General features: G+C 45.9%; 1 protein-coding gene across 1 annotated transcript in view; it reads right to left on the bottom strand.

Annotated features, from left to right (window-relative positions):
• Window positions 1-13,623, bottom strand: part of LOC137628397 (zinc finger protein on ecdysone puffs-like) — a 92,250-nt gene that overhangs the window by 40,533 nt on the left and 38,094 nt on the right. The gene's annotated exons all lie outside the window — the stretch shown is intronic.

The raw sequence follows: 13,623 nt of genomic DNA, 5'->3' as shown, positions 1-13,623 counted from the left end.
CGGTTCTGTTTGAAGGCCACTGAAGTAGCCACAGCTCTCACTTCATGTGTCCTTACCTTCAGCAAAGCAAGGTCTTCTTCCTTCAGATGAGAATTTGCTTCTCTAATCAGAAGCCTGATGTAGTAAGAAACTGAGTTCTTAGACATTGGTAGAGAAGGCTTCTTGATAGCACACCATAAGGCTTCTGATTGTCCTCGTAATGGTTTTGACCTTCTTAGATAGTACTTAAGAGCTCTAACTGGGTAAAGTACTCTCTCTAGTTCGTTCCCCACCATGTTGGACAGGCTTGGGATCTCGAACGACTTAGGCCAAGGACGGGAAGGAAGCTCGTTTTTAGCCAAAAAACCGAGCTGCAAGGAACATGTAGCCGTTTCAGATGTGAAACCTATGTTCCTGCTGAAGGCGTGGATCTCACTTACTCTTTTACCTGTTGCTAAGCACACGAGGAAAAGAGTTTTTAATGTGAGGTCCTTAAAAGAGGCTGATTGGAGCGGTTCAAATCCTGATGACATTAGGAACCTTAGGACCACGTCTAGATTCCAGCCTGGAGTGGACAACCGACGTTCCTTTGAGGTCTCAAAAGACCTAAGGAGGTCCTGTAGATCTTTGTTGGAGGAAAGATCCAAGCCTCTGTGGCGGAAAACCGCTGCCAACAAACTTCTGTAACCCTTGATCGTAGGAGCTGATAGGGATCTTACGTTCCTTAGATGTAACAGGAAGTCAGCAATCTGGGTACATTGGTACTGGTTGAGGAAAACTGCATTGGCCTTGCACCAGCTTCGGAAGACTTCCCATTAAGACTGATAGACTCTGAGAGTGGATGTCGTCCTTGCTCTGGCAATCGCTCTGGCTGCCTCCTTCGAAAAGCCTCTAGCTCTTGAGAGTCTTTCGATAGTCTGAAGGCAGTCAGACGAAGAGCGTGGAGGTTGGGTGTACCTTCTTTACGTGAGGTTGACGCAGAAGGTCCACTCTAGGAGGAAGAGTCCTGGGAACGTCGACCAGCCATTGCAGTACCTCAGTGAACCATTCTCTCGCGGGCCAAAGGGGAGCAACCAACGTCAGCCGTGTCCCTTTGTGAGAGGCGAACTTCTGAAGTACCCTGTTGACAATCTTGAACGGCGGGAATGCATACAGGTTGAGATGGGACCAATCCAGCAGAAAGGCATCCACGCGAACTGCTGCTGGGTCTGGAATCGGAGAACAATACAAGAGGAGCCTCTTGGTCATCGAGGTAGCGAATAGATCTATGGTTGGCTGACCCCACAGGGCCCAAAGTCTGCTGCAAACATTCTTGTGAAGGGTCCACTCTGTGGGGAAGACCTGACCCTTCCGGCTGAGGCGATCTGCCATGACATTCATATCGCCCTGAATGAGCCTCGTTACCAGCGTGAGCTTTCGATCTTTTGACCAAATGAGGAGGTCCCTTGCGATCTCGAACAACTTCCTCGAATGAGTCCCTCCCTGCTTGGAGATGTAAGCCAAGGCTGTGGTGTAGTCGGAGTTCACCTCCACCACCTTGTTAAGCTGGAGGGACTTGAAGTTTATCAAGGCCAAATGAACTGCCAACAACTCCTTGCAATAGATGTGAAGTGTCCTTTGCTCCTGATTCCATGTTCCCGAGCATTCCTGTCCGTCCAGTGTCGCACCCCAGCCCGTGTCCGATGCGTCCGAGAAGAGACGGTGGTCGGAGGTCTGAACAGCCAAAGGTAGACCTTCCTTGAGAAGAATGCTGTTCTTCCACCACGTTAGAGTAGACCTCATCTCTTCGGAAACAGGAACTGAGCCCGTCTCTAGCGTCATGTCCTTTATCCAGTGAGCAGCTAGATGATACTGAAGGGGGCGGAGGTGGAGTCACCCTAACTCGATGAACAGGGCCAGCGATGAAAGTGTCCCTGTTAGACTCATCCACTGCCTGACTAAGCATCGGTTCCTTCTCAGCATGCTCTGGATGCATTCTAGGGCTTGGAAGATCCTTGGGGCCGACGGACAAGTCCGAAAAGCTCGACTCTGAAGATCCATACCCAAGGAGACAATGGTCTGGGATGGAACGAGCTGAGACTCCTCAAAATTGACCAGGAGGCCCAGTTCCTTGGTCAGATCCATAGTCCATTTGAAAATCTCCAGACAGCGACGACTTGAGGGAGCTCTTAAAAGCCAGTCGTCTGACGGAGCCGGACACAAGATCATGATACTGCTGCACAGTCTGTAAACTGTCAATCATGGGCAAGCGAGGAAGTACAGTGACAACCCGAATCTGTCTAGACTGTCTGGGTCGTACAGACAACTCCTTAACGGGTTGCTGAGGTTGCCGCACTGCGTCACAACAAGTCCCTTCTGTTGGTTGTTGAACGTCTTCCCCGTGACACATTGACTCCGTAAACAAAAAATCCTCTAACAAGGACTAAGCTTGGACTGCATGTCATGCAACACAGCTCAAGGTCTATGGGAGCAGGTGTGGTAACAGACGGGATTAGCGGCTGAAGTGTAACCATTACCTTCCCTGTAAGCATGTTATGCTTAAATAAAAGTCCATAAGAGGTTATGCAGCTAAAGGCTCCCTCCAAATGACAGAGTCCTCAAGGGAATATCAGAAGGAGGGAGAAAAGAACTTTCTCATCTACAGGGACCTTATCCTAGAAAAGCTAAGTTCTCTGAGTGAGGGTTCACTGGTGCAAAGCAGCAGACTAGAAGGCAACGTTATGAAACTGCTTGACAGTCTAGTGAGTTGGCAACAACCCAAGATGTGTTGAGAAGCATGCGGTAAGGTATGCAGAGCATGATGTATGCAGAGTATGCTGTATGCAGAGCATGCTGTATGTAGAGCATGTTGTATGCAGAGCATGCTGAATGCAGAGCATGCTGTAAGCAGAGCATGTTGTATGCAGAGCATGCTGAATGCTGAGCATGTAGTAAGCAGAGCCTGCTGTAAGCAGAGCCTGCTGAAAGGAAAGCAGAGCGTGTGCATGGCGTTTAACATTTCTCAGAAATTCCATGACCAGTGCTAGAGTGCTTTATGCATGCTTGCATGGGGTTTAAACCATGGTATGCTGAACAGCAGAGTCAGAACGAGCTGGAACAACAATAGTGTGGTTTCCTCTTCAAGACTCCGATGAGGGAACACCTGAGGCTCAGTCTGCAAAGGCTGAATAAAAGACAAGCAGAAGGAAGGCGCATGGGTGGAGGAGGCTGACTCCTAGCATGAGTGGTTGAACCCAAGGGTTGCGCTTGCTGAGCGGTTGGCGGAAGCGGAGTAGCAAGTTCCAGTTCCTGTGGTGTGAGCGGAGCGCGATGAGGAAGAGGCTGCGCAGAACAAGGTAAATGTCTCGCAAGCTGAGGCTCCTGAGGCGCAAGGCTAAGGTGTTGTGGTGCTTGCCTTATGGAGGGTTGAGCTCGCTGCAGCAAGAGCTGAGGAAACTGACTCATGGACGGGAGAGGTTGTTGTACCTCAACCGAGTGTTGCATCACTGGTGGAGCAGCAAGTGGAGGCGGAGGAAGAGAGGTATAATCCTCCTGATCCCAATGTAAAGGTTGCCTTAAGAAAGGCGGAGGCTGAACACCACAGGGAACAGCAAACTCAGCACGTGTCTCAACATCGTACGCCTGGCAGGTGGAACTGCTGGCAGGTGGTACTGCGATCAGGCGGAGCGAGTGTAGGTGGAGGGAGTGTAGGCGGAGGCGGAGGAGCAACACTCTCAGCCCGACACTCACGCATCAAGTCCGAAAGCTGTGCTTGCATGGACTGTAGTAGAGTCCACAACATCGTACGCCTGGCAGATGGTACTGTGATCAGGCGGAGCGAGTGTAGGAGGAGGGAGTGTAGGCGGAGGCGGAGGAGCAACACTCTCAGCCCGACACTCACTCATCAAGTCCGAAAGCTGTGCTTGCATGGACTGTAGTAGAGTCCACAACATCGTACGCCTGGCAGATGGTACTGTGATCAGGCGGAGCGAGTGTAGGAGGAGGGAGTGTAGGCGGAGGCGGAGGAGCAACACTCTCAGCCCGACACTCACTCATCAAGTCCGAAAGCTGTGCTTGCATGGACTGTAGTAGAGTTCACAACATCGTACGCCTGGCAGATGGTGCTGCGACCAGGCGGAGCAGGTGCAGGCTGGGCGAGCACAGGCGGAGCAGGTGCAGGCTGGGCGAGCACAGGCGGAGCAGGTGCAGGCTGGGCGAGCACAGGCGGAGCGAGAACAGGTGGAGGGAGTGTAGGCGGAGGAGGAGGTGCAACACTCTCAGCCCGACACTCACGCATCAAGACCGAAAGTTGTGACTGTATGGACTGCAGTAGAGTTAACTTGGGGTCGGCAGACACTAAGTTCTGCTGAGGAAAAGCCTTAACAGCAGAGATCTGTTGTGGCAGAACCTTACTCCTCTTAGGCGGAGTGTAATCAACTGATGACTGAGGAGAGTCAGAGCTAACCCAATGACTGCATTCGGGTTGTGAACTTTAACTTCGTACGTCTGGCATAGGTCTGGACTTAACGTAAGAAGTCTTGAGACCTGAGACCAGCGTTACTCTGCCTTTATTTTCTCCCCTAATCTCTTCTGCAGACGAGCAAAATAAGGGCTCAATCGTCTGCGGGTGGGAGTGACGGTCTCGGTAAGACACGCCCACAACCACCGAGAATACTTCTGTGCGCCGATCAAGGCCTGCTGAACCCTTATGCCCTTCGACATTGCTTCTCCCCTGGGCTTGGGAGCTTGCAAGAGGTCCCGGACTGGGAGGACGACTGGCGCGCACAAAAGTACCCTCACGCACTAATCACTTATCACTTTGATTTCTGTTTGCACTTATTTCACTGAACTCGAAACTTTAAGTGGTTTGTACCTGAAATACGCAATTCTATCCTTTCTCAAAGTTAGTAATTGCGAAAACAGAATTACAATGTAACAGAAAAATCTAATGAAAGATAATTCAGTGGTTGGAAAGAGACTAAACACTAGATCACTCTAGAAACGTTTAGTTTCTTCCCCTAAAGAGACTAGGGAGAAGAGCAAAAAACGATAACGACGTTACTCGTACGCCTGGCAGGCTTGAATGAAACGTTTATCCTCTTTCTCCCTCCGTCTCTATCTCTCTCTCTCTCTCTCTCTCTCTTGACTTAGAACCTGAGAGAAGAGCCCAATCATATATATCGTTAAAACATATTATTGTTAAAGGAAAAAAACTGAAAAGTTCCTTTATTAGGATCAAAACCATTAAGTTAAGAAAGAATAAACAAAACGCTAGACACGGTTACTCTTACTGCAACGTGAAACCGTGAACATTCTTTCTCTATCGTAACGATAGAGTGCAAGTTGAACGTTCTGAACGTCAACAACTGCAGAGACAAAACAAAACGTTAGTTCAGCTTTGAAAACAGTACGAGACTGTCAAAGAAAATCTTTCAAACTCTGTGGCGGAAATAGCATAATATGTTAACAGGTAAAACCGAAATGACGGGCTCAAAGTTTATTAACTTCGGTAAAAGACCGCCTACTATTAGGAAGGTCGAATATAAACAAATATAAAAATTAATTTTAATGAGTTTATAATAAAAGGAAGTTAATCGAAGAGGCCTATAAGAGGCGGAGAGATATAAAATAAATCTATAACTTTTGTTAAGCAAAATTAAGAAAGAGAGTCTATACTCTCTTAGACACCAACACTTCCGTCTAAGGGAAGGGTCGGCCATTGAAAAGTGAACGAGAGTTCATACTCTCTCGTCACCAAAATTAATCAAATTAATTCCAAAAGCTAACTAAGCTAATATAGAAGTTTCCAGTAAAGCGACAGCCGAAATCAAAGAGAAATACTTCACCAAAGTCGTGAAAATACTCCAAGAACATAAGCGTATCCCAGAACGTCTTGCCGGAAGCACGACAGAGGAATAATTGAGGAGGTGTCAACAAGAAGTACTTGAGTACCTGGCCACAGGTGGCGCTGGTAAATACACCCCCTTCTAGTATTGTGATAGCTGGCGTATCCCTCCATAGAATTCTGTCGGGCAACGGAGTTGACCGCTACATGATTATCGGGTAAGTTTAATATTGAAAAATTATGGATTTTGATGAAGCTAGACCATTGAACGTCCTTTGCAATCCTCTGTGTGAATCACCAATTTTTGTTCTAAACTCGTCACTTGTCGGTGCAGAGAAATGAAAATTCTTTTTTTAAATTGCATGACATCGCGCTTAGGCATTGGTCACTAATATGACAAATTTGGAAGTAATTTGCATTTTTTCCTAATGATACAAACCTGATATAAATTATAAAAGCTTAAAAAACAAGAGAAAAAGAAATTAGATAGAATGGTGTGTCCAAGTGTACCTTAAAGCAAGACAACTCTGCCCCAAGAAAGTGGAAGACCACGTTACAGAGGCTATGGCAATACCCAAGAAAAGAGAACAATCATTTGATTTTGGAACATCCTTCTCCTAGAAGAACAGCTCACCATAGCTACAGAGTCTATTCTACCCTTACCAAGAGGAAAGTAGCCACTGAACAATTACAGTGCAGTAGTTATCACCTTGAGCTAAGAAGAATTGCCATAGCCTCTATACCATGGTCTTCCACTGTCTTGGATTAAGAGTTCTTGTTTGAGGGTACACTTGGGCACGCTGTTCTAGCTTATTTCTCTTCCCCTTGTTTTTTTAAGTTTTTATAGCTTATACATGAAATATGATATTTTAATTATAAAATAAATTTTTTAATATACTTACCCGGTGAATATATAATAGCTGCAACTCTGCGGCTCGACAGAAAACATACTAAAAAACTCGCGAGCGATCGCTATGAAGGTTGCGGGTGTGCCCACCAGCGCCAACTGTCGGCCAGATACCACTCTTATATGTAAACAAAACCTTCAATTCTTCTCGTCCCGCTGTGTCTCTATTGGGGAGGAAGGGAGAGTCATTTAATTTATATATTCACCGGGTAAGTATATTCAAAAATTTATTTTATAATTAAAATATCATTTTTAAATATTTAACTTAGCCGGTGAATATATAATAGCTGATTCACACCCAAGGAGGTGGGTAGAGACCAGAGTTAATTATGTTTACAGCGTATAAGCTAAGAGTTTTTTTCATTTTGGTAGTTATCAATATAACAAAACCAAAATAAATAGGTACCTGGTGAGGAAGTTGACTTAGACGATTACTCTGCCTTGTAAGTCTGTCTTCCTCACGGAGCCCAGCGATCCTCTTAGGATGCTGACAGACTCCCAGGAGCTGAAGTATCAAGGGCTGCAACCCATACAACAGGACCTCATCAAACCCCTAATCTGGGCGCTTTCAAGAAATAACTTTGACCACCCGCCAAATCAATCAGGATGCGAAAGGCTTCTTAGCCTTCCGAACAACCCATAAAACAATATTAAAAACATTTCAAGAGACAGATTAAAAGGATATTGGAATTAGGGAAGTGTAGTGGTAGAACCCTCACCCACTACTGCAACGAATGGACCCAGTGTGTAGCAGTCCTCGTAAAGAGTCTGGACATCTTTTAAGTAAAATGACGCGAACACTGACTTGTTTCTCCAAAAAGTCGCGTCCATAATACTTTGCAGAGATTTATTTTGCTTGAAGGCCACGGAGGTTGCTATATCTCTAACTTCGTGCGTCTTAACCTTAAGCAAACATCGGTCTTTCTCATTCAAGTGAGAATGAGCTTCTCGTATTAAAAAAATCTGATAAAACATGACAAAGAATTCTTTGACATAGGCAATGAAGGTTTCTTAACTGAGCACCATAATGCCTCAGATTTCCCTCGTAATGACTTAGTACAAGCTAAATCGAACTTAAGAGCTCTAACAGGACATAATACTCTTTCCAGTTCGTTGCCTACGATCTCTGATAAGCAAGGAATATCAAAAGATTTAGGCCAAGGACGAGAAGGCAGTTCATTTTTGGCCAGGAAACCAAGTTGAAGTGAACAAGTGGCTTTTTTCTGTAGAAAAGCCGATGTTCTTACTGAAGGCATGAAGTTCACTGACCCTTTTAGCCGAAGCCAAGCACACTAGGAAAAGTGTCTTGAGGGTGAGATCCTTCAGGGAGGCTGAATGTAATGGCTCAAACCTGTCTGACATGAGGAACCTTAGGACCACGTCTAAGTTCCATCCAGGAGTTGCCAAACGACGTTCCTTAGAGGTCTCGAAAGACTTAAGGAGATCTTGGAGATCTTTATTGTTGGAAAGATCTAAGCCTCTATGTCGAAAGACCGAAGCCAACATGCTCCTGTAGCCCTTAATCGTGGGAGCTGAAAGGGAGCGAACCTTTCTCAGATGTAAAAGAAAATCTGCGATTTGGGCTACAGAGGTACTGGACGAGGACACAGATGCTGCCTTGCACCAGTCTCGAAAGACTTCCCACTTCGACTGGTATACTCTAATGGTAGAAGCTCTCCTAGCTCTTGCAATCGCACTGACTGCCTCCTTCGAAAAACCTGTAGCTCTTGAGAGTCTTTCGATAGTGTGAAGGAAGTCAGACGAAGAGCGGGGAGGCTTTGATGGACATTCTTTACGTGGGGCTGACGTAACAGATCTACCCTTAGAGGAAGACTTCTTGGAAAGTCTACCAGCCATTGAAGTACCTCGGTGAACCACTCTCTCGCGGGCCAGAGGGTAGCAACCAACGTCAACCTTGTCCCTCCGTGAGAGGCGAACTTCTGCAGTACCTTGTTGACTATCTTGAATGGTGGGAATGCATATAAGTCCATAAAAGACCAATCCAGTAGAAACGCGTCTATGTAGATTGCTTCTGTATCTAGGACTGGAGAGCAAAAGATTGGTAACCTTTTGGTCAACGAGGAGGCAAAGAGGTCTATGGTTGGTTGACCCCAAGAAGCCCAAAGACTCTTGCCCACGTCCTTGTGGAGGGTCCATTCCGTGGGTATCACCTGACCCCTCCGACTGAAACAGTCTGCCAAGACGTTCAAGTCCCCTTGGATGAATCTCGTCAACAGGGAGATGCCTCGAATTCTAGACCATAAGAGAAGGTCCTTTGCGATCTCGAGCAGCGTGAAGGAGTGTGTGCCTCCTTGCTTGGAGATGTACGCCAAAGTTGTGGTGTTGTCTGAGTTGACCTCTACCACTTAGTTTCGAAGACGCTTCCTAATATCATCAAGGCCAAGTGGACTGCTAATAGCTCCTTGCCGTTGATGTGCATGCTCTTCTGACTTGAGGTCCACAGACCCGCGCATTCCCGACCGTCCAGGGTCGCACCCAACCCAAACCCGACGCGTCTGAGGACAACACGTGGTTTGGGTTCTTGACTGCTAGGGATAGTCCCTCTCTCAGACTGATATTGCTGTCCCACCATTTCAGGCATGCCTTTATTGGTTCGGAGACTGGGAATGATACCGTCTCTAATGTCTTGTCCTAGTTCCAGTGAGAGGCTAGATGGAACCGGAGAGGCAGAAGGGGTAGTCTCCCTAGTGAGACAAACTGCTCCAGGGATGAGAGAGTCCCTACGAGACTGTTCCAACTCCTGACTGAATAAACGTTCTCTTTTCAGCATTAGTTGGACTTCGAGCAGGGCTTGACTGCGAATCTCCATCCCCAAAAATAGAATAATCTGGGATGGGATCAGTTGGGACTTTTAGGTTGACCACAAGTCCCAACTCCCTGGCCAGACTCAACGTCCGATGTAGATCCTGCAGACAGCGAAGGCTGGACGATGCTCTGAGAAGCCAGTCGTCCAAGTACAGGGAGGCTCGGATCCCCGATAGCTCGAAACTGGTACCCCACATTCCTGTAAACAAACCTCAGAAACGGTTGGGAATCCGGGTGTATAGGAATGTGGAAGTATGCCTCCTGAACGTCGAGAGAGACCATCCAGTCGCCTTCCATAAATGCTGTCAGGACAGCCTGGTAGACTTCATCGTGAAGTTTGTCTTGACAATGAACACATTGAGCGCACTTGCCTCTTACGTACTCCTGCAGTGAACATGGCTGCCAAATCATGGAGCCATCCCTGAGGGACTTGTTCCTGCAGAGAACGTGGCTGTCAGATCATTGGAGCCATCCCTGAGAGCCTTGTTTATGCATGACATAATTGTACAGCAAAACTTCAAACGCTCAAAAACAGCTGTGAAGTTGACCTGTAAAATCTTGGAGCGTCTCATGGCCAGGCGCCAGGGAGAGTCTATGAGGTTTGAGAAGTCTATCTGGGCAGAGGCAGGAACTCCCAAGCCGAGAACTTCTCTCGTGTCATATCAGACTCTCGCTCCATAAGCCAGTTTAAAAGAAGGGAAAGCAAAGGCTGTATCCCCCAAACTCCTCCTGGTGATAAACCAGTCGCCTAGCAAACGTAAAGCTCTCTAGGAGAGCGAGAGAGCACTAGCTTATAAAACAACGGCTTCGAAGTAGCTAGGCCTAGTGTAAGCTCTGACGTTTAGGCGAACGAGGAGCAGCAGTTACAAAAAGATCCGGACAAAGATCCTTAAAAATCAGCATGATTTATTTGAAATCCATAGAGGGCTAAGCAGCTTTAGGCTCCTCTCCGTCTGACAGAGTCCTCAAGGGAATATCAGTAGGAGGGGGAACAGCAACTTCCTCATCTGAAGGAACCTTGTCCGATGATAGCTGAGTCTCAAGCAAGGGAGAGACCTACCGTGGTGGCAATGCTTTACAAGCAGAGTCCACACGCACTGGTGCATTAGTAGCGGACCAGGACGCAACGTCATGTAACTGCTTGACAGTCTGTGAACTGTCAACAACAACAGGTGCGAGAGACCAGGACGCAACGTCATGTAACTGTTTGACAGTCTGTGAACTGTCAACAACAACAGGTGCGTGAGGACGCACAGCGTCCACTCGAGACTGCTTTGACCGCCTAGACTGAGCAGTCAAAACAACTCTAGAATGCGGAGGTTGACGCTCAGCGTCAAAACAAGTCAACTCCGATTGTTAGCGAACGTCCTGAACGTCAACAGGAGCATCAGCAAGTGGCCTAACGTCCAAATGTGGCTGAAAATCCACACGAGACCGCATCGAGTGTGGTTCTAAACAACCTGACTGACGTGACTTAGCTACGCCAACGTCAACAGGACGCACAAAGGAACGTTAGGGTGGCTGATAGCCAGGATCTCGATGAGATAAACGGCTAGGCTCAACGGACTTATCGGCAGAATAGTCTTCCATAAGGGAGGCAAGCTTATTCTGCATGTCTTGCCGTACAACCAATTTAGGATCAACGGAAATGGTTGCGGTAAGAGACGAGGGTAACGTCTGTGACCGCAAAACCTTGCCAACAAAAAGATTCTCGGAGTCTGTGTTACGCTTTTGTTAGGCGGCGAGCAGTCTTCCGATGACTGCATAGGGTCAGAGCTGTCCTAATGGCTACAACCAGGATGCTGGACCTGTCCTGAAAGGACTTTCTTTCGCTTAAGGGCCTCGAAACCTTGTTTCAGGTTTCTTATGCGAAAAGCCTTCGGATGATGAGGAGAAAATCGTCTCTCTCGCCTTATGGTAGGGGTGATCTTGGTAAGATACACCCGATACCATAGAGGGAACGTCTGTTCGCTGATCAAGGCCTCTCGAACCCATAAGTCGTACGACATTATTTCTCCCCTGGGCTTGGGAGCTTGCAAGAGGTCCCGGACTAGGCGAACAACAGGCACGAACAGACGAACCCTCGGTCGCAACACTGATAACACTTTGCGCAATATCACTTTATCACTACGATTTTCTGTTTTGCACTTATTTCACTGAAATCAAAACTTTTACTGATTTCTACCTGAAGCACGCAATTCTACCCTCATCAAAAGGTAGTAATTGCGAAATCAGTCTTATAATGCAAGCACATTAATACCAGCAAAAAAACAGTAAACATATTTTAAGATAAAAAATTCAGTGGCTAAGGAAGAGACTAAACACTAGTTCATTCAAAACTACGTTTTCAATCTCTCACCGTACATTGCCTGGAGACGAGAATAAAAAACTAAAAACGTTTTATCCTTTCTCCCCATACAGAGACTAGGGACGAGAGTAACTCGAGAACAACGTTCCGTTTTCTCTCCTCTCTCTCCCTCCGTCTCTATCTCTCTCTCTCTCTCTCTCTCTTGATTTCGCACCTAAGAGAAGAGCCCACTTACGTTTCGTCAAAAAAACATGTTATTTGACCAAAGGAAAAAACTGAAAGGTTTTTCAATTAAAAAGTTCCTTTAAAAAAGAATTTAAAACATTTAAGCTTTGAAAGAAGAATGAACAAAACGTCAGAATCGATTTACTCTTTCTGCAAAGTGAAACCGTGATACTCTCTCTCTCTATCGTAACGATAGAGCGCAAACTGCGTAGCATAAATAAACTAAACATTAGTTCATCTTTGAAACAGTACGAAGACTATTCAAAGAAAATCTTTCATAAAATATCTATTAAAAAATATTCATTTAAAAAGTTTTGAATCATTAGCTCTTTAAAAGCTATTTACGATTGAAAGGGCTCAACGTTGTTTAACTTCGGTTTCCAAGTTAGGACCGCCTACTCTCAGGAAAGGTCGCATATAAACAAATCATTAAAATATATTTTTATGTTTATTATAAATGGAAAGTTAATCGAAGAGGCCTAATAAAGGCGGTGAGATATAAAATATATAGAGGAAAATCTATAATTAATTTATAACGTGATAAGATAATTGCTAAAAGCCTAAACACACTTCCGTCTAAGGGAAGGGTCGGCCATTTAAAAGTCAAAGAAAGTCCATACTCTCTTTGTCATCAAAAATTAAATCTATCCAAAAACGAGTTCAAGATTTAAGATGAAGATAAAACACCTGCACTGCGAAAGCTCAAACCAAAATGAAGTACTTCACCAAATATGTTGAGAAAACTCCAGGTTCTACAGCGAGTATTGATACGTCTTGTCGTCAACGTCGACAGAGAAGAATTGAAGGTTTTGTTTACATATAAGAGTGGTATCTGGCCGACAGTTGGCGCTGGTGGGCACACCCGCAACCTTCATAGCGATCGCTCGCGAGTTTTTTAGTATATTTTCTGTCGAGCCGCAGAGTTGCAGCTATTATATATTCACCGGCTAAGTTAAATATTTAAAAACCTAATTTAATGTTGTTACTGTTCTTAAAATATTTTATTCTGCTTGTTTATTACTTCTCTTGTAGTTTATCTATTTCCTTGTTTCCTTTCCTCACTGGGCTATTTTTCCCTGTTGGAGCCCATGGGCCTATAGCATCTTGCTTTTCCAGCTAGGGTCAGTTAGCCCAAATTGTAAAGATAAGTGTAGGGTCTGCGGAAAAAATCCTTCAGGATCATTTGCACATGCATAAGATGTCTGCAAGGTGGATTCACAGGCTTCTTACTCCTTTTCAGCAGGAGGAACGAGTGGATTGCTCAATGGCTCTTTTGGACATATGTCAACATAACCAGGAAGCCTTTTTTGACAGACTTATCACACAGGCTGAAACATGGGTCCTTCACTATGATCCTGAGACTAAAGTCCAGTCTATGGAGTGGAAGCACTTTGACTCACCAGCCCCAAACACGGCAAGAGTGCAACCGTCTGCAGTAAAGGTCGTGCTTACCGTCTTTTGGGACCAGCACGGACTAGTGATGACGGATTTCCTGGCCAAGGGTACCACAATTACTGGGACACTATGCTTTACTCTGCGTAAATTGAAAGAATC

This window comes from Palaemon carinicauda, chromosome 36, assembly GCF_036898095.1.
Source record: "Palaemon carinicauda isolate YSFRI2023 chromosome 36, ASM3689809v2, whole genome shotgun sequence".
NCBI lineage: Eukaryota > Metazoa > Arthropoda > Malacostraca > Decapoda > Palaemonidae > Palaemon > Palaemon carinicauda.
This window is presented reverse-complemented; position numbering and strand designations above follow the sequence as displayed.